Genomic DNA, 22,878 nt, shown 5'->3' with positions numbered 1-22,878 from the left:
GTTACCCACATGCATCACTGGCAAATATATTCCAGTAGAAGATTTATATAAATTTTGATCTTTTCAGAATTGTAAGGTCAACTGTCAGAACTGCAGATTTGTCAGGATCCCAATAGGACTGAACAATTTTGGAGAAAATAAAACTTTCTTATGGATAATAAAGAACATTATAAACTGTTGAACAAAAAGATAGATACAGTAAAGCATCAAACAGAATGTCAAATTACAGTAGGAAGGTTAGGGAGAGGTGGGGGAGATAAGAGATCAACCGAAGGACTTGTATGCATGCATATAAGCATAATCAATGGACGCAAAACTCTGGGGGGTGAGGGCATGTATGGGAGTGGGGTGGGGGGGCAATGGTAAGATATGTACACATATAATACCTTAATTAAAAAAAAGAAAACTTTCAATGTAGCACGCATGTCTTTAGTCCTTCACTGACAAATAATTATTGAAAGTATATTCTGTACCATGCAAACTATGCTCTGTGTCAGTAGATAAGGAGGCAATGGTCTCTGCACTCAAGAGGCTTTCAGACTATTGAGGATAACAAATAAATGTTTCTTAAAAGTAAATACAGTGTTAAAAATGTTAACATTATAGGCCATTCATTGTGCCATTCTTGGTCAGAGTACCAGAATGCTAATATCCCAGAAGTTTGCTATGGTTCATTTTAGAGAGCAAGGAGGAGGTTGTAGGGAATTTTTTTTGGAGAGATGGGCGCTATCTAGATAGATATTTAGGGTTTTATCTTGAAGGTGGTGGGGATTTATGTTGTTGGAGGTGCCTACTCTGTTTTCAGGCCACACTCTTGTCAGGCTATATACTCCAGACAAATGTGTATATATAATGTTGCTGCATAATCACACTTCATCCATATGAGGTCAGAGAGGTGATAAGTGTATGATATTGCTATTGGAAAAATCCTTCCCTTATACTTCCTTGTTGTCATTTGCACTGATGAAATTCTATCTTACATGAATTAGATAATAAATATGAAAAATTCAACTACTGGATTCTGAAACCTACCTCACTGGATACATCATATGTTTATCTAAATTGTTATTCATTGTTGTACAGTAATCTCATCTTATTCTTTTGTGGCAAATATTCCTTAAAGAAAGACAACCTCATTAAAATAAAATGTTTATTAATTCACTCTTATAACCTAAACATCCAACAGTATTGTTTAGTAAGTGGTAGTATATAAATATAAATGTAATGCAATCTTTAAAATGATGAATTTTCAATTACATATAAAATGATTGTGCCATAGTAATAAATTTTTATTCCAAAGGAGAGCCACCTTTGTTGAGGAAATGAATCCCTAAGGCCACTTGCAGCAGGAGTTCTTCTGTGCAGCATGGAGTTTTATTGGCAAAGGCTTTTCTGAATAGGACAAGCAGAGCACTTATTCTGGTTCCTGGTCTAGGTTGGGGTGTGCTGGAGTGCAGTGTATGAGTAAAGGTATGGAGGAACTGGAACACTCATAACCTGTGGGTACAAATGCTTTGCAAAACAATTTTATGGGTTCTCAAAAAGTTAAGCATACATATGACTCAGGTATTTACCAAAGAAAAATAAAAGCATATGTCTATACTAAAACTTGTAGGAGAATGTTCATGGTAGCTTTATTTGTAAGAGCTCAAAACTGGAAACATTGCAAATTCCATCAACAGGTGACTAGATAAACAAATTGTGGCATATCCATACAATGGCATATGACTCAGAAATAAGCAGGAATTATTGGTATGCATGGATTAATCTTGAAATAATCATGCTGAATAAAAAAATCAGATAAAAAAGAGTGTATACTTCTGTGTGACTCTATATAAAATGCTAGAAAATGTATAATTACATTAATATAAAATTCTAAAAAATTGCAAACTAATTTATAGTGACAAGAAACAGATAAGTGTTGCCTAGATTATCAAGGGCACAAGGAAACTTTGAGAGTGATGGTCATTTCACGATTGGTGATCGTTATTTGATTGTGTTAATGATTTATCAAATAGTATACTTGAAATTTTTTAAGCCTGTTGTTTATTGTATATCAATTATGCCTCAATAAGGCCATTAAAATCTTTTCAAAAACATGAAGAGCACTATGTAAAAGCCAGATATGGTGGTAAAAAAGTGTGAAGCATGGCATAAACTGCTCCCTGCAGCCCTGCCATCTACTACAAAGTTATTTGTTTAGTAATGTTTAAAAGTAGAGGATATATAAATATTATTTTAAGGAATAATATTTGTTACTTTTATTATATTCACTGTAAAGTATTAACTATTAATCTTTATTAAAAGTTCTAAGCTTTTTTTTCTAAAAAAACTAAAAATTTCAGATCAAGGTTTTTTAACATTTAGTCCAATTTTAGTATACATATATGATACACACACAATAGTATTGTCACCTATCTGTCTTCTTCTCCCTGTCAAACTCTAGTACTTCTGATATTGTTCTTTTGGTGGTGTCCTATTGATCACGTAGGTTTAGTTTGCTTTTTTCCTTTGACTTAGGTATTTCAAAATTCCTAGCCTCAAACTCACTGATTTTATCTTCTGTTTGGTAGATACAGCTGTTAATACTATCTATTGCATTTTTCATTTCATCCAGTCAATTCTTTAGCTCCAGCTTTTCTTTTTTATGATTTCTATGTCTTTATTAAATTTCTCATGTTGTTTAGTTATAATTTTCCTGATTTTATTGAGTTGTCTTTCTGTGCTTTCTTTTGGCTCATTGAGTTTCCTCAACAAAACAACTATCTTGAATTCTTTATCAGGTAAATCACAGAATCCCATATTTTTTGTTTAAGTTACTGGAAGTCTATTGTGAGATTTTAATGATCTTACATTTCCTTAATTCTTCATGTTCCTTGAAGTTTTGCGTTGTTATTTTCACATTTGGAAAAGCACTTATCTCCTCCAATCTTTACTAGTTGTTTTCAGATAGGAGATGCTTTTTCATTTGTCCTGTTTATAGCTGGGGCTTTCTCCTACTTTGTATAGATACACTTGTTCCATGCTTCTTGCTCCCTCTTGTGGCCGAATTTTTTAGCTTGTATGTCTTTCTTTTTTTGTGTGTTAATCCTCACCTGAGGATATTTTTCCATTGATTTTTAGGGAGAGGAGCAAAGAGGGGAAGACAGAGAGAAACATCGATGTGAGAGAAACATATCTATTGGTTGCCTCCTGCACAAGCCCTGATCAGGGCCCGGGCCGGGGAGGAGCCTGCAACCAAGGTACATGCCCTAGACTGGAATTGATCCCTGGACCCTTTGGTCTATAGGCCAATGCTCTAACCATTGAGTAACCAGCTAGGGCTTATAAGTCTTCTCTTGATCTTGCAACTCACCAGGTCGGCTGCTGGAAACCTTTCCTTTTTTCCTCTTTAAAATATTTTATTTATTTATTTTTATTTATTGATTTGAGAGATAGAGAGGAAGATATATATATATATGTATGTATGTATATATGTGTGTATATATATATATATATATATATATATATATATATATATATACTAGAGGCCCAGTGCACGAAATTCGTGCACGGAGGGGGGTTGTCCCTCAGCCCAGCCTGTACCCTCTCCAATCTGGGACCCCTCAAGGGATGTCCAAACGGGCAGTCGGACATCCTTCTCACAATCCAGGACTGCTGGCTCCCAACTGCTTGCCTGCCTGCCTTCCTGATTGCCCCTAACAGCTTCTGCCTTCCAGCCTGATCACCCCCTAACCACTCCGCTGCCAGCCTGTTTGCCCCCAACTTCCCTCCTCTGCTGGCCTGGTCACTCCTAACTGCCCTCTCCTGCAGGGTTGATCACCTCCAACTGCCCTCCCTTGCAGGCCTGGTCCCTCTCAACTGCCCTCCCTTGCAGGCCTGGTCCTTCTCAACTGCCCTCCCTTGCAGGCCTGGTCCCTCTCAACTGCCCTCCCTTGCAGTCCGGGTGCCTCCCAACTGCCTTCTCCTGCTGGCTATCTTGTGGTGGCCATCTTGTGTCCACATGGGGGCAGGATCTTTGACCACATGGGGGCAACTATATTGTGTGTTGCAGTGATGATCAATCTGCATATTACTCTTTTATTAGATAGGATAGAGGCCTGGTACAGGGGTGGGGGCCAGTTGGTTTGCCCTGAAGGGTGTCCCTGATCAGGGTAGGGTTCCCTTGGGGCATGGGGCGGCCTGAGCGAGGGGCCTGTGCTGGTTTGCAGGCCGGCCACGCCCCCTGGCAACCCAAGTGGAGGCCCTGGTATCTGGAATTTATTTTCCTTCTACAATTGAAACTTTGTAGCCTGGAGCGGAGCCAAGCCTGGGGCTCCCTCTGAGGCCGGCAGCCATTTCTGTTGGGGTTATAATTGAAACTTTGTAGCCTTAAGCGGGTGGGCCTGGCCAGGGTGTGCAGAAAGCTTTGCTTCCCCTGTTGCCAGGAGCAACCCTGGCCTGCTCTCTCAAGCTCCATTCTGCCGCCATTTCTGTTTGAATTTGTTTACCTTCTATAATTGAAACTTTGTAGCTTGAGTGGAGGCATATATATATATATATATATATATATATATATATATATATAGAGAGAGAGAGAGAGAGAGAGAGAGAGAGAGAGAGAGACAGACAGACAGAGAGACTGATTTGTTATTCCACTTATTTGTATACATTGATTGATTCTTGCATGTGCCCTAACCAGAGATCAAACTCCCAAAGGTGATGCTATATCTCAAGTTTGTGATTTCTATAAATCATGGCCTGTTTTCTGTTGGCATTCCCTATCTACTGAAACTCAATCTCTCACTACCCTTAGGCACACAAGGAGGAGGCCTCAGGGTGGGGTAGGTGTGGTTTTGGCACTTCAGGTATTGGGGTGGCTGTGGACCAGATTAGGGGATCTTTCTGTGAAGTTTGATTAATTTCCTGTGTTCTGAAATCATGAATTTTAGTTGTTCTGCTGATATTTCCCTTGCTTTGTGGAAGGATGAGCCCATGGAGTTGCTTACTCTGCCATTCCAAAAATCAATCTTCTAGCATTAATTTTCAAAATTACTCATTCTTACACTGTACTACCTCTCAACATAAAACTCAATACTCTCTAAAAGTGAATCAACATAATATCTATAATATCTCACACCCATTGCCCACAATACAATCAGAAGTTTCTAGACATGTGAAGAAGGAAGAAAGAAGGTAATAACAGATACTGGGTCATTTCAAGATATCCAAATTTACATGTCATAACCAACATTTTAATTTGCATTAAATCAGTGGTTCTCAACCTTCCTAATGCCTCGACCCTTTAATACAGTTCCTCATGTTGTGGTGACACCCAACCATAAAATTATTTTCGTTGCTACTTCATAACTGTAATTTTGCTACTGTTATGAATCGTTATGTAAATATCTGTGTTTTCCGATGGTCTTAGGCGACCCCTGTGAAAGGGTCGTTCGACCCCTAAAGGGGTCACGACCCACAGGTTGAGAACCGCTGCATTAAATAATATATTATCTAGAAATATAACTCCATGATTAACTTCATACATCCTGAATTATTTTTATGGCTAATAAAATATAACCAAGATTTCAGTAATTGGAATGTATCCTTTTTTTGGGTGAAAAAATGCAGTAGAAACTCAAATTTCTTATATTTTAAAAATTTACCCTCCAAAAATTTGATTAAATTTCTAGTGACTCAGAGACAATACTACCTCCTTATTAACTCTGTTTCTTTTAGCAAATAAAACTTATCTCTAGAGTTGCTACAAACATTCTGACTTACCAAGATCCATGACCGATTCTTCTCTAACATTATTGTAAGGAATCCTGAGGAAAGAAACTGGAAATAAGATTCATATTGATTAATACCATGCATTACATTTATAGGAATGCATAAAGAATAAGAGAATTCTAGAATGCTATAATATGAAGAATATCATCCTAATGCTTTAGCAGGATCATTGAGAAAATCATCTAAGAAATAATTCAATGGTTCTCTAGTACAGAGATAGGAAAAGGCATGAAATCTCTGATCACTAATATAACAGATGTATTGGAAATGAAACCTAGGGAAACCTTGAGGTGACTTTGTGGGACAAAAGGAGTGTCAAATTATAATTAATTTTTGTTGATTATAATTTATTTAGCCCCTATGTGAATTATAAGAAAACATATCATTAATACTAGAAAATGTTACATTTTGGTGATTTCACATGTGAATACTTTTAATATAATGTTAAAATATTTTATTAAAATAAAATATTCAGAAAACATTTCAGCTTCCTTTTTCTTATTTAAATATAAGAATCACATAATGTCTTCCATGAGTAACTTGTTCTGAGACCTCCATCATTTCCTAAAACTTGTCGAAAGATGGCAGTTATGGTGTATTATACATTTCTTTTTCCACTGATGCAATTTTTATGCATGCATGGAATACCCACAGCATTAAAAAAATAACTATTTTTTAGTAGTAGAAAGAAGGAATGTTCTATACTCAGAAAAATGGGGCCAACACTAAATAGCATTTTGGGAATAGAAGGATCTGAATTTGAATTCTTTGCACTTTGCTTTTTATGGGACTCTAAGAGAAATTACTTAAGCTATGTTTTAGTTTTGCTTTTCTCATTGCAAAGTGAGGGTTAATATTTTCTATGTTGTTGTATCACTGTATTGCTGCTGTAACAATTACATATAAAGCAATTCCCTGAATTATTTACAGTCAACTCCTTCCTAAGGCTCAGAACTATGTTTACCAGAATTTCCTTCCTTGGATGGTTCCTAGTTACAGTTGTCCAAGAGAAAATCTCAAGCAATATTTGGAAGGGAGAAGGGAAGCAGAAACTATTACTCTCAGAAAGTCGTAGCAATCAGACAAACCCTGATTTTATGGGGTATGACAGATTTATTATATTCCAATTTTCTCCATTAGTACATTTATATTTGTCAGGCTAGGGCTAGTGATATGTAAGAGAATGCCTGGGGGCCATTTTAAATAGGAGGATCAAAGGAGACCTCTTGAGAAAGTAACATGAAAGCTGAGCTCATAGGACAAGAGTGACCAGAGACTTGAAAACTGAAGGAAAGAGTTGCCCAGAAAGAGAAAATACAAGCACTCACAGAAGAGAAATCTATTTTTTTTAAGGACCAGTGTACCTGGATGTACAAAAATGCGTGGCCATCACTCACATAATATTGCCCTAGGATAATTGCTATCCTTTAGAAGAATATGCTGTTTATTTTCTTCACAATACTTAAAATTAGAAATTTTCTTGCTTGTTTACTCATTACCTCAACTAAGAAAGTGGGTTATGCAAGTAGTAGATGCATTTTTTTTTATCTTGCTTAGACTTAATGGAGATCTTTTTCATTGCTTTATCCCTAAAGCAGTTCTTGCAGCGTGTCTCTCCAATATATTTCTTTACTGAATGAATAAAAATATCTTAACACAATCCATGTTAGAAATGAACAAATTGTGAGAAGACCTTTTAATAGATTCCATGTTTTTTAATTTACTCATTCAGAGTTCATCTTCAACTAGGTCCCAGATGATAGAGACCATAAAAAAAATAGCATTTCAGGGAATCACAATAAATACCCCTTCAGGTATATTAGATGTGTATGTGTAAATTACATACTTGTTCCAAAATTTATATGGTAAAGTGATGCGAGAATAGTCAATATACTATTGAAGGAGAACAAGATGGTAGGCCTCACTATACTGACATCAAAACTTATATATAAAGCCGTAGTAGATAAGACATTGTAATACCAACACAATTATAGAATAGAGTTTGGAAGTAGATTCAAACCTAGGTGGACACTCAATTTGTAGATGCAAAAGAATCTTCCTTCCAACATATCATGATTTTGAAAATTCATATCATAAAAATATGAAATTTGACCCCTAATTCATATCATAAGCAAAAATAAATTCCAGTTACACTGGAAATCTAAATGCACAGCAAAACAACTCAGCTTTTAGGACATAATATAAAAATAGTTTCCTGAACTTTGAGCAGGAAAAGACTTATTAAATTGTATATAAAAATTACTACCAAGCCCTAGCTGGTTTGACTCAGTGGATAGAACATCATCAGCCTGTAGACCAAAGGGCTCCAGATTCCATTCTGGTCAAGGGCATGTACCTGTACCTGGGTTGCAGGCTCCTCCCTGACGGGGGGCCCTGGTCGGGGCACATGCAGGAGGCAACCAATGGATGTGTTTCTCTCACATTGATATTTCTCTGTCTTTCCCTCTCTCTCCCTTTTTCTCTAAAAATCAATGGGGGGGAAAAAAGTACTACTATAAAGAAAAAATTTAGTACATTGGACTACACTAAAAAGAACTTAATCAAAAAACAACTTACCCTTAAGGGAGAGAAAAGGCAAACCACCGAGTAAAAATGTTTAGAACATATGCTGGCAAAGGCCTTTATTCAGAATATATAAAGAATTATAGAAAATTAGGGCAAAAAAGAGAGACAATCCAATTAAAAATAAAAATAAAAAACTTGTAGAATACTTAAAAAAAGATGTCAAAATAAATCAACAAATGAAAAGGTTCTTTACATTAGTCATCAAGGCAATGCAAACTAAAGCCACAAATTAAAAGTTCTAACCAGAGTGGCTAAAATTAAGACTGACAATACAAAGTACTGCACAGGATATGGAACAACAGTAATTCTCATAACCTGCTAATGGGGATATAAAATTGTAAAACTAATTGGGAAATGTTTAGTATTATATACTAAAGTTGAGTACGTACATGATCTAAGATCTAGCAATTTCATTTTTGTATATATATGTATATCTATAAGATATATCTGCACATGTGCATCTAAAGGCATGCACATGAAAGTTACTAAAAGCCAAAACTGGAAGTATTGTAGTACTCCAAACTGGAAGAAACCCAAATGTCCACCCATTAGGTTAAGTAAATGAACTATATTAGATTAATACAATGGAATATTAACTAGCAATAATAATATAAATCAAAATGTAAAAATATAAATAATATCTTTTAACCTATATAATAAAGAGGCGATATACAAATTGACCATCACTCCACCTCACAAGATGGCCGCCCCCATGTGGTCAAAGATGGCCACCACAAGATGGACGACAGGGGAGGGCAGTTGGGGGAGAGGAGGACAGCAGGGGAGAGCAGTTGGGGGGGACCAGCCCTGCAGGGGAGGGCAGTTAGGGGTGACCAGGCCGGCAGGAGAGAACAGTTGAGGGTGACCGGGCCAGCAGGGGAGGGCAGTTGTGGGTGATCAGGCTGGCAGGGAAGCAGGTAGGCATCGATCAGGCTGGCAGGCAGAAGTGGTTAGGGGCAATCAAGCAGGTGAGCAGTTGGGTGCCAGCAGCCCTGGATTGTGAGAGGGATGTCTGACTGCCGGTATAGGCCCAATCCCATAGAGATCGTGCCTAAACGGGCAGTCGAACATCCCTCAAGGGGTCCCAGATTGGATAGGGTGCAGACTGGGATGAGGGACATCCCCCTCCCCCAGTGCACAAATTTCATGCACCAAGCCTCTATTTACTGATAGGAACCTAAGTATAGATATCAACTGGATATAAGAATGAGTTCCTTGAGAACAGGGATCATGCATTTTAGTGTTCTATCCCTGGCACACTGCTCAGCTCAGAAACAGTTATTAAATGTAATGAACAAATTAATGAATAACAATCAGGGAGTAAATATTTTTACTCACAGTCAGAGATGCCCAGTATGGATATCCTGTTACTGCTACCACAGGAAGATAGACTTTTCCAAATGCAATCTTTTGTGTGGTAAACAAATATGTCCAGATCACTCCCAGCCAGTTACAAATCAGACCAGTCATTATTTGTATGGCCTGGGAGAAAAGAACACTAATAGTAGTTACTTACTACTATTCCAATCCAATCATTGAAAAGAACACACACCAAGAAAAAGCCAAGGTAGAGAAGTAAGGTGATGACCTAACAGAATTTGAGGATTCTGAACCTTCAACTCAGATGAGGAAGGTTGGTTATTATTTCAGAGTCATTGCAGAAACAATAACTATCTAGATTTCCAACTAAATTGTACTAGGAGACTGTTTGTCTTCTTGACTCAAGAAGTTATGTGACATTAGCCCTGGAACCCTGAAAAAAATTTCTATTCCTCAATACTTATGCAGTTAACAACCCTAACTTGCAGATATAGCTCTTAGGTTATATAGGCTAGTGGACGTGGTACTTCTGACCATACCTGTCCTTCTCTCATCCTCTCAAAACTGGGATTTGGACTTTGATTCCTTTTGTTCTGCCCACCCCTGTGTCCATCTGTAACTGTGGTTTATATCAGAGTCCCAGGGCTCCTTATAAACAAAGAGTTTAAAAAGATAGTGAACCTTTGTAACACCTTGTTTTCTATAGCTTTTCCTAGGGACTACTAGCTGGATGGGAATTGTGGATGATTTCTGCCCACTGAAGCCAGGTCAGTTTAGAATAGTTTCTGAGCCAGAGGAGAAGAAAAATTCTGATCTTGCTATTTAAAGCCCTATAATATCTTATTGTGAGGTCTTTCAGTTGGTTTTCAGGTACTGATAATCCTTTTTCTCATAGCTCTTCTTAAATAGGGTAACTTCAAATTGAAATTAGCAATAGGCTCCTGTTTTGGGTATGTGATTATGAGGAGAGCCAATAAGTGGGTAATTGTTGTACTTCTCTCACTTGGAGAGCACTTTGACCATGTTTGAGAGCACTTTGACAAGACAACACAGAACTCTGAACTTAGTGTCACTTCTGACAGGCTGTGGCAAAGGGAGGAGGCAGGGGACATGGGGGTAGATAGGACTTTTCCCATTTCTGCAAAGGTGCAGATTTAAGCTCCTTGCTGGTCTTGGGATACACTGACTTTCTCTGAAGTCTGAGTTTAGTGAAGGATGCTGGATGTTAAAAATAAACAAAACTTTTTATTTTTAAATAATTATAGATGCACAGGAATTTGCAAAAAATAGTATGGAGAGGTCCTGTGAACCCTGAATATGGATTCTCCAACTGATTACAACTTACACAACCATAGTACAATATCAGAATGAGAAAATCGACCTCAGTATAATGTGTGCTTAGAGTTCTATGTCGTTTTCTCACATGTGTATATTTGTGAACCCATAACCATAGTCAAGACACAGAGCTATTCCATCACCAAAAAAATACTCCCTCATGCTACATCTTTATAGTCATGTTCCCTTCAACGTCCTTATTCCTGAGCAATCACTAATGTTTTTCTTTACTAACTTTTGCCATTTTGAGGCTTTTATATAAAATAAATACTTCAGTATGTACCTTTAGAGATTGGCTTTCTTATTTAGCCCTTTTTTAATTTAATGCCCTTGAGATCCATCTAAGTTGTTGCATGTATCAATGCAGTCCATAATTTTTTCTTTCCGAGTATTCCATGTATGGATGCTGGTAGTGCAACTACTCATGTTTTGAGGAATTTTTGATAGTTTTCAGGTAGTTTCAGATAGTTTGGGGGTGGAGGGTATCATAAATAAAGCTGCTATGAACACTCATGTGAAAGTTGTACAGGTATTATCTTTCAGTTCTCCAGGATATATCCCAGAGTATACCTGCTGGGTTTAATGGCCTGTGTAAATTTAGTATTTAAAGTAACTGTTAAACTATTTCCCAGAGTGATTGTACTATTTTTATATTTATACTAGTAATGCAAGAGACATCCAGTTTCTTTGCATCATCACCAGCATTTAGTAATGTTATTATTTTTACTTTGGTGGTTCTAATAGGTGCGTAGCAATTACCTCATTGTAATCTTAGTTTGTATCTCTCTAATAGCTAATAATGTTGAATATCTTTACATATGTGTATTTTCTATCTGTATATACTCTTCAGTAAAATATTTCATGTATTTTGCCCATGTTAAATTGGATCACTTGTTTTTTTATTGTTGAGCTTTGAGAATTTAAAAAAATATATTATAGATATAAATCATTTGTCAGATATGTGGTTTGCAAGTATCTCTTCCCACTCTGTAGCTTGTCATTTCATCTTCTTAACAGAGTCTTTCACAGAAAAAATATTTAAATTTTACTGAAGTCTAATTTATTGACCCTCCCCCCCTTACATGGATCTTGCTTTTGGTGTCATGTCTAAGAACTCTTTGATGACTCTAGGAACCAAATATTTTCTCCTATGCTTATAATTTTACAATTTATATTTAAATCTATGACCCATTTTCAATTAATTTTCATATAAGGAGGCAGAGTTAGGTTGAAGTTCTTTTATTTTTGTTTTGCTATGGCTATCCAATTGTTCCAGCAATATTTGTTGAGAAGACTCTCCTTCCTCTATTGAATTACCTTTATTGAAAAAAATCAGTCAGCTGTACTTGGGTGGATCTGTTTCTGGATTGTGTGCTCTGTTCTACTGATCTATGTATCTGTTACTGTGTGAATACCACAGTCCTGATTACTGTAGCTATATAAAGTCAGGTAGTTTGATTATTCCTACTCTTTTTCAAAATTTTCATCTATTCTAGTTCTTTTGATTTTCCATATACATCTATCCTCTCTAATAAAATGGTAATATGCAAATTAACCATCACTCTGCTACATAAGCCACGCCCACCAGCCAAGCCACGCCCACCAGCCAATCAGGGCGAGTATGCAAATTAACCCCAATCCAAGATGGCTACAGCCACAGAGAGCAAGGTTTCCCAGGTAACAGAGGAAGCCAAACTTTCCATAGCCGTTGCAGGCCTGAGCCTCCACTCAAGCTACAAAGTTTCAATTATAGAAGGTAAACAAATTCAAACAAATGGCGGCAGAATGGAGCTTGAGAGAGCAGGCCAGGGTTGCCGGCGGCAACAGGGGAAGCAAAGCTTTCCGCACACCCTGGCGGGGCTCACCCGCTTAAGGCTACAAAGTTTCAATTGTAGAAGGTGAATTAACTGCCACAGAAATGGCTGCCGGAGCCCCAGGCTTGGCTCCGCTCCAGGCTACAAAGTTTCAATTATAGAAGGAAAATAAATTCCAGATACCAAGGCCTCTGCTTGGGTTGCCAGGGGGCGTGGCCGGCCTGCAAACCACCACAGGCCCCTTGCTCAGGCCGCCCCATGCCCCAAGGGAACCCCACCCTGATCCGGGACACCCTTCAGGGCAAACCAGCTGGCCCCCACCCGTGCACCAGGCCTCTATCCTATCTAATAAAAGAATAATATACAGATTGATCATCACTGCAACACACAATATAGCTGCCCCCATGTGGTCAAAAATCCTGCCCCCATGTGGACACAAGATGGCCACCACAAGATGGCCAGCAGGAGAGGGCAGTTGGGAGGCACCCGGCCTGCAAGGGAGGGCAGTGGTGAGGGACAAGGCTTGCAAGGGAGGGCAGTTGGAGGTGATCAACCCTGCAGGAGAGGGCAGTTAGGTGTGACCAGGCCAGCAGAGGAGGGAAGTTGGGGGCAAACAGGCTGGCAGGGGAGCAGTTAAGCATCAACCAGACTGGCAGCGGAGTGGTTAGGGGGTGATCAGGCTGGCAGGCAGAAGCGGTTAGGGGCAATCAGGAAGGCAGGCAGGCAAGCAGTTGGGAGCCAGCAGTCCTGGATTGTGATAGGGATGTCCGACTGCCCTCCAAGAGTCCCAGATTGGAGAGGGTACAGGCTGGGCTGAGGGACAACCCCCCGCCGTGCACAAATTTCGTGCACTGGGCTTCTAGTATATGTATAAAAAGCCTGTGGTCATGGTGCCCTCATGCCATAACAACCGATCAGCAGATCTTCACTGACATAGTGCTGGCAAGGGCATGGGGGTACAGCTTTGTTACTACTAGGTATGAGTTAAATTTCCCAGGCAGCCTCCATTAACACTAGGGGGAGACCCTGGGTCTGGGGATGATGTAAAAAAGATAATGCTATTATGACCATTGCCCACAAAGCTCTATGGTCTGCAACTTCTCCTGAATATAGTTTTCACAATCAGACCATCTCTTTGGGGCCATATCATCATCAGATTAAATAATTTATAGATGCCAAAAAAGGATTTTCTACCTATTTACAAACTCAGAGTATATTTTGTAAGAGTATGACTAGGTTGTAATGGTATGAAATTATTTAAATTTAGTTGATAGATTCATAATTTCTGCTTTATTTAACTTTAGACTTATATACATTTTATATATTTAGGCTGCATGTGGAAAATGCAGATATTGCATAACTATTTCAGGACACTTTCATTAATTCTCTTCCATTTGGGGAGTTCGAAATAGAGTGGTTAAAGTCTCCTTTTTTTTATATTTAGAAATTAAAACACTACAGTTATTTATTCACTCAAGTAACATTTAATTCTTACCCCCAATATTCTTGTTTCCTTTCTTATCCTCAGTTGATTTCTTGGCATATTTCCACTAGAATACAATAGAAAAATGAGAGGATAAATATGTTTCTTTTCTGTATGAAATATGGGGACATATTCATATTAATTATTTTCCTGTGTAAGATACTTAAAATTGAGAGGGAAATTGAATGCTAGAGTTGCTAATTTTTCACTGCTTTTAAGTACCTTGAGAGATGTTTTTCATCAAATCATCAATATTGCTATCTTGAAAAGAATCCAATAATTCTTTTTCAAGTAATTTTGTTCACCTGCCAATTGGACTGTATTAATTAGTAATGTGGCGTGCACTCCCACCCACCAATCCCACTAGAAATTACCCATATCCCATCTTCACAGGGTCAGGAAAATTGGACTTTTGCTTGCTATGGCTTATTGTCTTAATCCATGTTATTTCCTTCCAAATTAAAGCCTGATGCAGGGGTGCCTGACTGGCAGTTCCCAAATCACATGCCCCCATCAGCTGCAGAGGAAGCTGAAAAATATTCTCTAAGGAAAGGTGTCAATAGATAAGGCAAATGAAACTCACAGATAGCTATCATTAAAATTGTGGATAACCTTTGGGATTTTTGTATAACTCATATCAGTCCTCCTAGACTCCATATTTTATATCCATGAGAATTTTTCCTTGAGCCTAGCTGACTGGGACAAAGGTAGGCATATAACTTAAGCTGGGCCCATAATCTACTCTTCCTCCCTCAGGCTGTTTGGGCTGGTCTCTTGATATGAAGATCTAAAACTTTAGGAGCAATGGTATTATTATGGTCGACCTTAACAAACCGAGTTGTAGAGAATGATTTTTGAGAGTGAGAAGAATCGAGAGAACACCTGAAAACAGAGACAAGAAAGAGCAGAACTTTCCGAGTTTCTGATGGTTTTCAATTTTCTAGTTCCAACTTCTTTTGGAAACCTGGCTAACTTCTTGCCCTTACATTATGTAAACATATCTGTTCATGTATTATAGTAATGTATCTTCATTTTGCTAAAATTAGAAAGATATAGTTTTTGTTTCTTGCAACCAAAATGTTTTGTTGTGTGTGGGGTTTTTTAAATCACCTTGTCTTCTAATATGACTTTGGCAATCTACTCTCCAAAACTGCAATGTCTGATGGGTCTTCTTTTTTTCTTCAACCTCTTATCCAGACCATACCTGAAGTCTGCAACCTTGTCTTCAAATTCTTCACTTACAAACTTTTCTTCCATTTACATAAGCCACAAACTCTTAGGGTCTGAGTTGCCCCTGAGATGGCCTACTGATGCTTGAAAAGTGAGAAAATGTAGAAAGATATAGTGAAAAGTAAAACTTGAATTCAAATCTGTCCTTACCAGTTACTATGTGACCTTGCCCATATCCTTTATTCTTTCAAAGGCTATGTCCTCAGCAACAAAAAGCCTGTAGGAGGGAGGCCAATAAGAGAAACTGATTCAAGACTGAAACAAAAACCAGTGTTGGGAACGTCCTCAGGATGGTCCTTACCAACTCCAGGTCTCTACATCTGCGCGATCACGGGGCTACAGGGCATGATCTAACAGGTGGTGCCCTTACTTCCGGACCTTTTTGCTCCAGGAGTCCTGGCAGCAGTACTTGCCGAGTTGGCCCTGGCTGTTTCCTCGGTGATGGTGCCCCTCATATCCCCACCGTTCTAACGGCCACGGTTGTGGCCAAGAGAAGGGCTTGGAGTGGGGGGAGGGCCCCTGTGCGCTCCCCTGTGCGCTCGAGGGCTTCGCGCCTGCACCTCTGTGGTGGGGGCCTCAGAGCTCTGCTGAGTCTGTAGGCTCCCAAGACCAGGACAGGAAATGATGTGTGGGGGCGACAGCTGACACAGAGTTGGGTATACCTGGGTGGGCAAAAGTAGGTTTATATTTGTTGGTATGGAAAAGGCATGCAGATTATTACAATAGTTTGATTAACTCAAGAGAATGTCACAATGGTACAAGATTGTACTTAAGTGCATTGTGCCATTCTTTTGAATTAATAAAGCTATTCAAATTATCTATTTTATATGAGCGAGTTGTGGTAGCTTGTACTTTTCAAGGAATTGGTCCATTTCATGTAAGTTGTCAAAATTATGCATGTAGAGCTGTTTGTAATGTTTCCTTATTGTCCTTCCGATGTCTGCAGGGTCTATAGTAATATCTCTTGTTTTGAAACTTATGTTAGTAATGTGTTTCTTCCGGCAGTCTTGGTAAAATTTTGTCAGTCCGCTTGATTTTTTTCAAAAACCAGTTTTTGTTTCATTTTCTCTTTTCCGTTTCATTGATTTCTTTTTAATTTTTGCTTCATGTTTGTTTTGCTCTTTTTCTAGATGCTTAAGGTCAGAGCTTAAATTACTGATGCAAGGCTTTTTCTGTTTTCTAATATAAACATTAAATGGTATAAATTTCACTTAGCTGTTTCACAAAATTTGATATGCTGCATTTTTATTATCATGTAGTTCAATACGTTAAAAAAAATTCCCCTTAAGACTTCCTCTTTGACCTGCAATTACTTAGAAGTATGGTGTTTAATTTCTCTCCTTTCCTCTGAAAAGTTACCACTATCTTGACTTCCAACAGGTGTTTTACTTGTTTTTGACATTTAAGGAAGTTGAATCCTGAAATATATAATACTTGATGTTTGATATTTTTGATCAACCTTAAATTTGTGAAATCCATTCTACTATTGATGAGCATTTAGATTTGCAATTTTAGATTTTTTTCCTATTTGGGTTTGGGATACTGATTTTGTGACTATTCTATGAATATTCTTTTATTTTGTTGAACATATGCACTAATTTTTTAGGCTATAAACCTAGGAATAGAGTTTCTAGTATAGCATATTCTCAAACTGTCATTCAAAGTTGTTTTAAAAAACAACTGTTAAAATTAGGGCTGTTATGAATTCGTTCTTTACTGCTTTCCAGAAAAAGCAAGGACCCTAAAACACTATAACTTCACTTATCACCTGTCCTGTGCTATTTCAGTTCTCTTTTTTACATACATTTTAGTATGCCTAGAAATTATTGTCATTAACTTTATGAAATCCATTCTACTCAGAAATTTGTCTTTGTCTATTTTGCCTTTTTTTTTTCCCCCTGCTTGTTCATGTTTCCATCTGGGATCATTTCTTTTTTGTCTGAAGAACACTTACTAAAATTTCATTTCATTACTGATAAGCTTTGGCTTTTATTGTTTTTCTTAACAAGTTAGCTGCCATTCTGTTTATTGTTTTTCTTTGAAACTAAAATGTCTTTTCTCCTTGTCTACCTTTAAGACTTTTCTTGTTGTGGCTGGTTTTAGACAGTTTTACTATGATGTTTGTAGATGTCAATTTCTTTGTATTTAATTAGCTTAGGATTGTAACCCTTCTTGAATCTATAATGTCATTTTTTTTATCAAGTTGGGAGAATGCCCATGTACAATCTCTTCTAATATTACTTATTTGCTTTTATCACTATTCTCTTTTTAAATTTCAAATATATGGTATTGGAACTTCTCATCAGTACAATATGTCTCTTACTCTCTGTCCACATTCCACATTGCATTTTCTATCATTTGGTCAATGCTTCAGTGTGATTTTTCCCTTCTTTTTTTTCTAGATCATGGATTTTTCTCACCACTTATGCTTAATTGCTGTTACATTCATATATTTAGATGTTAATTTCAGTCATTGTTATTTCTCATGTCCATTTGATTTTTATAATTTTTATTTCTCTACTAAAATCTTGTTAAGATTTTATCATTTTGTTATGGTATCTATCATGGACCTGTTTTTTTCTTGGATTTCAGTTCTTTCTTGTTTTACTTTTATTGAATCCCAGACATTGTGTATAAAGATGGTATTGATAATTTGATACTTGGGATAATGTTATCTTCACCTTGAAATGATTTATTTTGCTTTGGTAGAATGTTAGGTTTGGGGAAGCTCACTTTAATACAACCTGTAACTGAGCTGATTTGGGTTTGATCATCAGTCTATGAGAGTGATGGCCCAATTTTGCTTACCTTTACTAAAAGCCCTTTTAGGAATCACAACTGAAAGTCCTGGGTATTTAAGATGGTCTCACTGCTTGGTGAACCTGAACTCTAGTTACTGTCTTAACAACCCTATAAGAATACCAGAAACTTATCTCAGATTTTCAACCTCTCATCTGTGGTTTGTGATTCAGAAAATGTATCTGGGGGAAAATCTGTATCAAAGGCTGGATCATCTCTTATTTTCAACTCTTTTTTTTGGCTTCTTAAATCCTACCTCCCTTAAATTCTGTATCTTCAAAATCTTCTAACAGATGGTGTTTTAAAATTTTTGTTTGCTTTTGTTGTGTTCTTTGTAGGAAATTTAGGCTTTAATAACCTAATCCTTAGTTTCTGAAAATAGAAACCACCTAATATTTTAATTATCATAAAACCAATCTCTGTACATAGCTCATATTTCTCCATCCCCCAGATATGTATTTTCAACTGCCTAATAGACATCTCTATTTTAATTTCTCATAGTTATCTCAAACTCAACCTATCCAAAACCCTGCTGTGTCTTCTACATTTTGTATCACTGCAGGCGAAACCCAAACCAGAAACTGGGTTGTTTTAGATTTTTTTCCTTCAGACCTTATGTTTAATCAGTCAACAAAGCTAAAACTTACCTCTCTTTTTTACTGCTTGTCTGAATCATTGCAATAGTTATCCATTATTCTCTTCCATAGTCTATTTGTTATTAAATTTATCCTTCCTAATACATTTACCCCTATTTAAAATGTTTTCTCAAGCGTATTATTTACCTACTTAAAAAGTCTTCCATGACTTACCACTGTCTTAAGATATAGTTCAATACTTTAATAATAAATCTTTGATGATTTAACTTCTTTATCATCTAGCTTCTACCTCACCAACTTTCACACTTGACCTACTCTTATCATTTTCATAATATATATTTTAGCCAATGAAATATACTATGATCTTTATCACATTTCTGTTTTTGCATGAGCTAGTATTTCTATTTGAAATGTCCTCCCACATTTCATTCTGCTTGGTAAACAATGATTAATCCCCAGTTCAGAGGCCATAACCTTCATTAAACTTTATTCCCTCCCTTTTCCCAACAGAATTTTCTCTTCTATGCTTTCTTCATACTTCTGTTAATACATGGATCACACTGCTTAATCTTAATTTGTTACTTGTTTGTTTCCTCCCCTAAAATGAACTCTTTGTGGTGAGGTACATTATTAAGGTTTGATATTCTATAGTTTAATATAGTTTAATATATTCATTGGCGCACAGTAGACAATCAATGTGTAGAGTTGAAAGACATGAGCTGAGAACTGGAATTCTAAGAAGCATGAAAACTGAATTTATAATATAAAGATAACAATTGATGAAGCTTCATGAGAGGCAAGGCAGAAAACAAACAAATAAAAAAACAGCAGCATATATAAAAGAGCTATATGTGCTCACGGGCATGATTAACATTGACGAGCAAAGCTTTCTGAAGTTCTATTCCATATTAGAAGAGAGGGTGACTCTGAATTCACAACTCACACTTGGGAAATCTTCATTGTGAAGAAGTAGCCTGTTTGCTCTGAAAAGCAATTGAATAGGTGATTCAAGCAATGATAAGACAGAAGCAAGGGGAATGAAAGGGAAGAAAGACAGCAGAGACCTTCAGGGCAGAAAGAAACTTTAATAAGAAGAGAAGTCAAAGAACAATGAAGGGACTATGAATAGGATGCCTTTTGATTCATACTTTGTTCAGATAGAAGCTAGTTTAGGTAGAAGAACTAAGACTGAAATGTACTCTTTACTTGTAGGGGCATAAATTATTTTAAAATTTCCTGAGAATTATACAACATCATGCTCTGAAGTCTTTGTAACCTGCACTCTGCTTTACAAAAGTTCCATTAGGGGGAGCTGACAACTCTTCAGAGTACCTAGAACATAAATTCTTCCTTGTAATTAAATCAGATTTAAACAAGAAAAAGCTGTTTTCTTGGGGTATATTCCTAGAAGTGGGATTACTGGGTCAAATGGAAGTTCCACTTTTAATTTTTTGAGGAAACACCATACTGTTTTCCAGAGTGGCTGTACCAGTCTGCATTCCGCATCCTCTCCAGCACTTGTCATTTGGTGATTTGTTGATGATAGCCATTCTGACAGGTTTGCAATAACATGGATGGAACTGGAGAACATTATGCTAAGCAAAATAAGCCAGTCAGAGAAAGATAAATATCACATGATCTCACTCCTTTGTGAAATATAATAAACAACATAAACTGATGAACAAAATAGAACCAGAGTCATAGAAGCATTGAACAGATAGTCCACCTATGAGGGAAGGCGGGGGTGAGGGGGTAAGAGAACAACCAAAGGACTTGTATGCATGCATATGAGCATAACCAATGGACACAGATGGCGGGGGGGGGGGGGGGGGGGGGGGAGGCGCGAGTGTTTGAGGGCATGTGCTGGGGGGTGGGGGCGGCCGGGGAGAAGTCAATGGGGGGAAAAAGGAGACTATGTAATACTTGAAACAATAAATAATTAATCTAAATTTAAAAAAAAGAAATATCAGTTGACCTAAGAATGTTGGCAATAAAAGAAGCAATTAAACAAAAATAAATAAATAAATAAAAAGCTTTCCACTTGAACCTACAAAAATATGTGCAGAGAAATGTCTTGAATACTGTGAAGAAAAAAAATCCACTTTTGTTTTGTATTTTATTTTGCACACAATCAGTGGGCTTTGTAGCAGCTTTATTATACAGAGATATCATTAGGACCCACATTAGGTCTGCGGATCAGGAAAATTCTCACATTTCCAAGGTTTTTAAAAAGCGCTTTCAGCTTCCTCTGCAACAGTTGCAAGACTACTACTCTCCTGACCCTGAAAAAAAAATTAGCCTCTTATAAATCATGTTTCTTAAAATAATACATGCAATAAATACTTAGTTTTTAAAAAATACAAGTAATCTTGATGTTTATAAAATAAAATGTTAAAGTTGTCCTCTTTCTGTCTGATCTCTACCACAATCTACTCTCTTAATTCCTATTGGACTACTCATAACTTTTAGTTTATTTCCAGACTTTTATAATAAAAAAAATTCATGGTCTTCCCAAACATGAACAGTTGCCAGCATCTCAAAGGTCACCTTGTCTAAAACTTCCCAATTGGTACCTAATCCTTCTCTCCAAAAATAGCTGTCATTTTGACTTTAAGGTAATTATGCCTTTTTCTTTCTAGTTTTACCAATTAGCTTGCATCCATCCCTAAAAATTATAATTTAGTTTGTCTGGCTTCAAATTTCATATGAATGGAATCATAAAGTATGCATTCTTTTGAGTCTACCTTCCTGTACTCAACATTATGAAATTCATCCATGCTGGTAAATGTAGGTGTAGTTCATTTTAACTACTGTGTAGAATTTCATTAGAGTAATATACCTCAATATATTCACCATGCACCCAGTTGCATTTTTTCACCCTAGAGCTATTATGAACAATACTAATATATATGTATATATATTTCCTGGAAGAATATCTTGGTAATATGGGCACAGATTTCTCTTGTGTATATAAGAAGGACTGAAATTACTGATAGGGTGTGTACATCTTTTTTTTTTTTTGGGGGGGTGTACATCTTAACTTTTAGTAAATAATACCCAAAAGTTTTTCAAAGTTGTTGCAATAATTTACAACCCAACTGGGAGAGTATATGAGATTTATTTTATCTCACCATTACCATCACTTATAATTATATTTTGAAATTTAGTCATTCTCTTAGGTACTTATTTTATTTTTTAAAATATATTTTTATTGATTTCAGAAAGAAAGATAGAAAGATAGAAACATCAATGATGACAGAGAATCATTGATTGGCTGCCTCCTGCACGCCCCCTACTGGGGATCAAGCCTGCAACCTGGGAATGTGCCCTTGGCTAGAATTGAACCCAGAACCCATCAGTCTGCAGGCTGACACTCTATCCACTGAGCCAAACCAGCTAGGGCTCTCAGGTATTTAATATTTCATTGTAATTTCATTTTAATATTATTATTGAAATGATTAAATTTATGTGTAATAACTTATATTTGTTTTCTATGTCTCATACTTTGTCCTTCCTTTATCTCTTTTTAAAAATTAAATACTTTTTGTGTGTCATCTTAATTTCTTTGTTCATTTTTACTATAATTTTTTGTTTTCTTAGTCATTGATCTAGGAATTACAACATGCACCTTAATTTCTCAAAATTTGCTTCAGATGAATGCTAGTTTAATTTCAGTAAATTACAGAAACTTTGTTGTCATGTAGCTCTATTCCTTCTCCCTTTCTTTGTGCTCTTACTGTAATATTGTTGTAGTTTCTGCTTTTATAATCTTATCTCTGAAAATTTAATAGGAAAAAAAAAATCTATAGAATAGGGGTTGGCAAACTCTGGCATCTGGATCAAATTTGGGCCACCACCTGTTTGGTAGAGTTTTATTGGAACAAACATATCCATTCATTTATGTATTGCATATGGCTGTTTTCATGCTACAAGGTAGAGTTGG

Source organism: Cnephaeus nilssonii (genome assembly GCF_951640355.1).
Source record: "Cnephaeus nilssonii genome assembly, chromosome: 13".
Lineage (NCBI taxonomy): Eukaryota > Metazoa > Chordata > Mammalia > Chiroptera > Vespertilionidae > Cnephaeus > Cnephaeus nilssonii.
Note: the sequence above shows the minus strand (reverse complement) of the source record.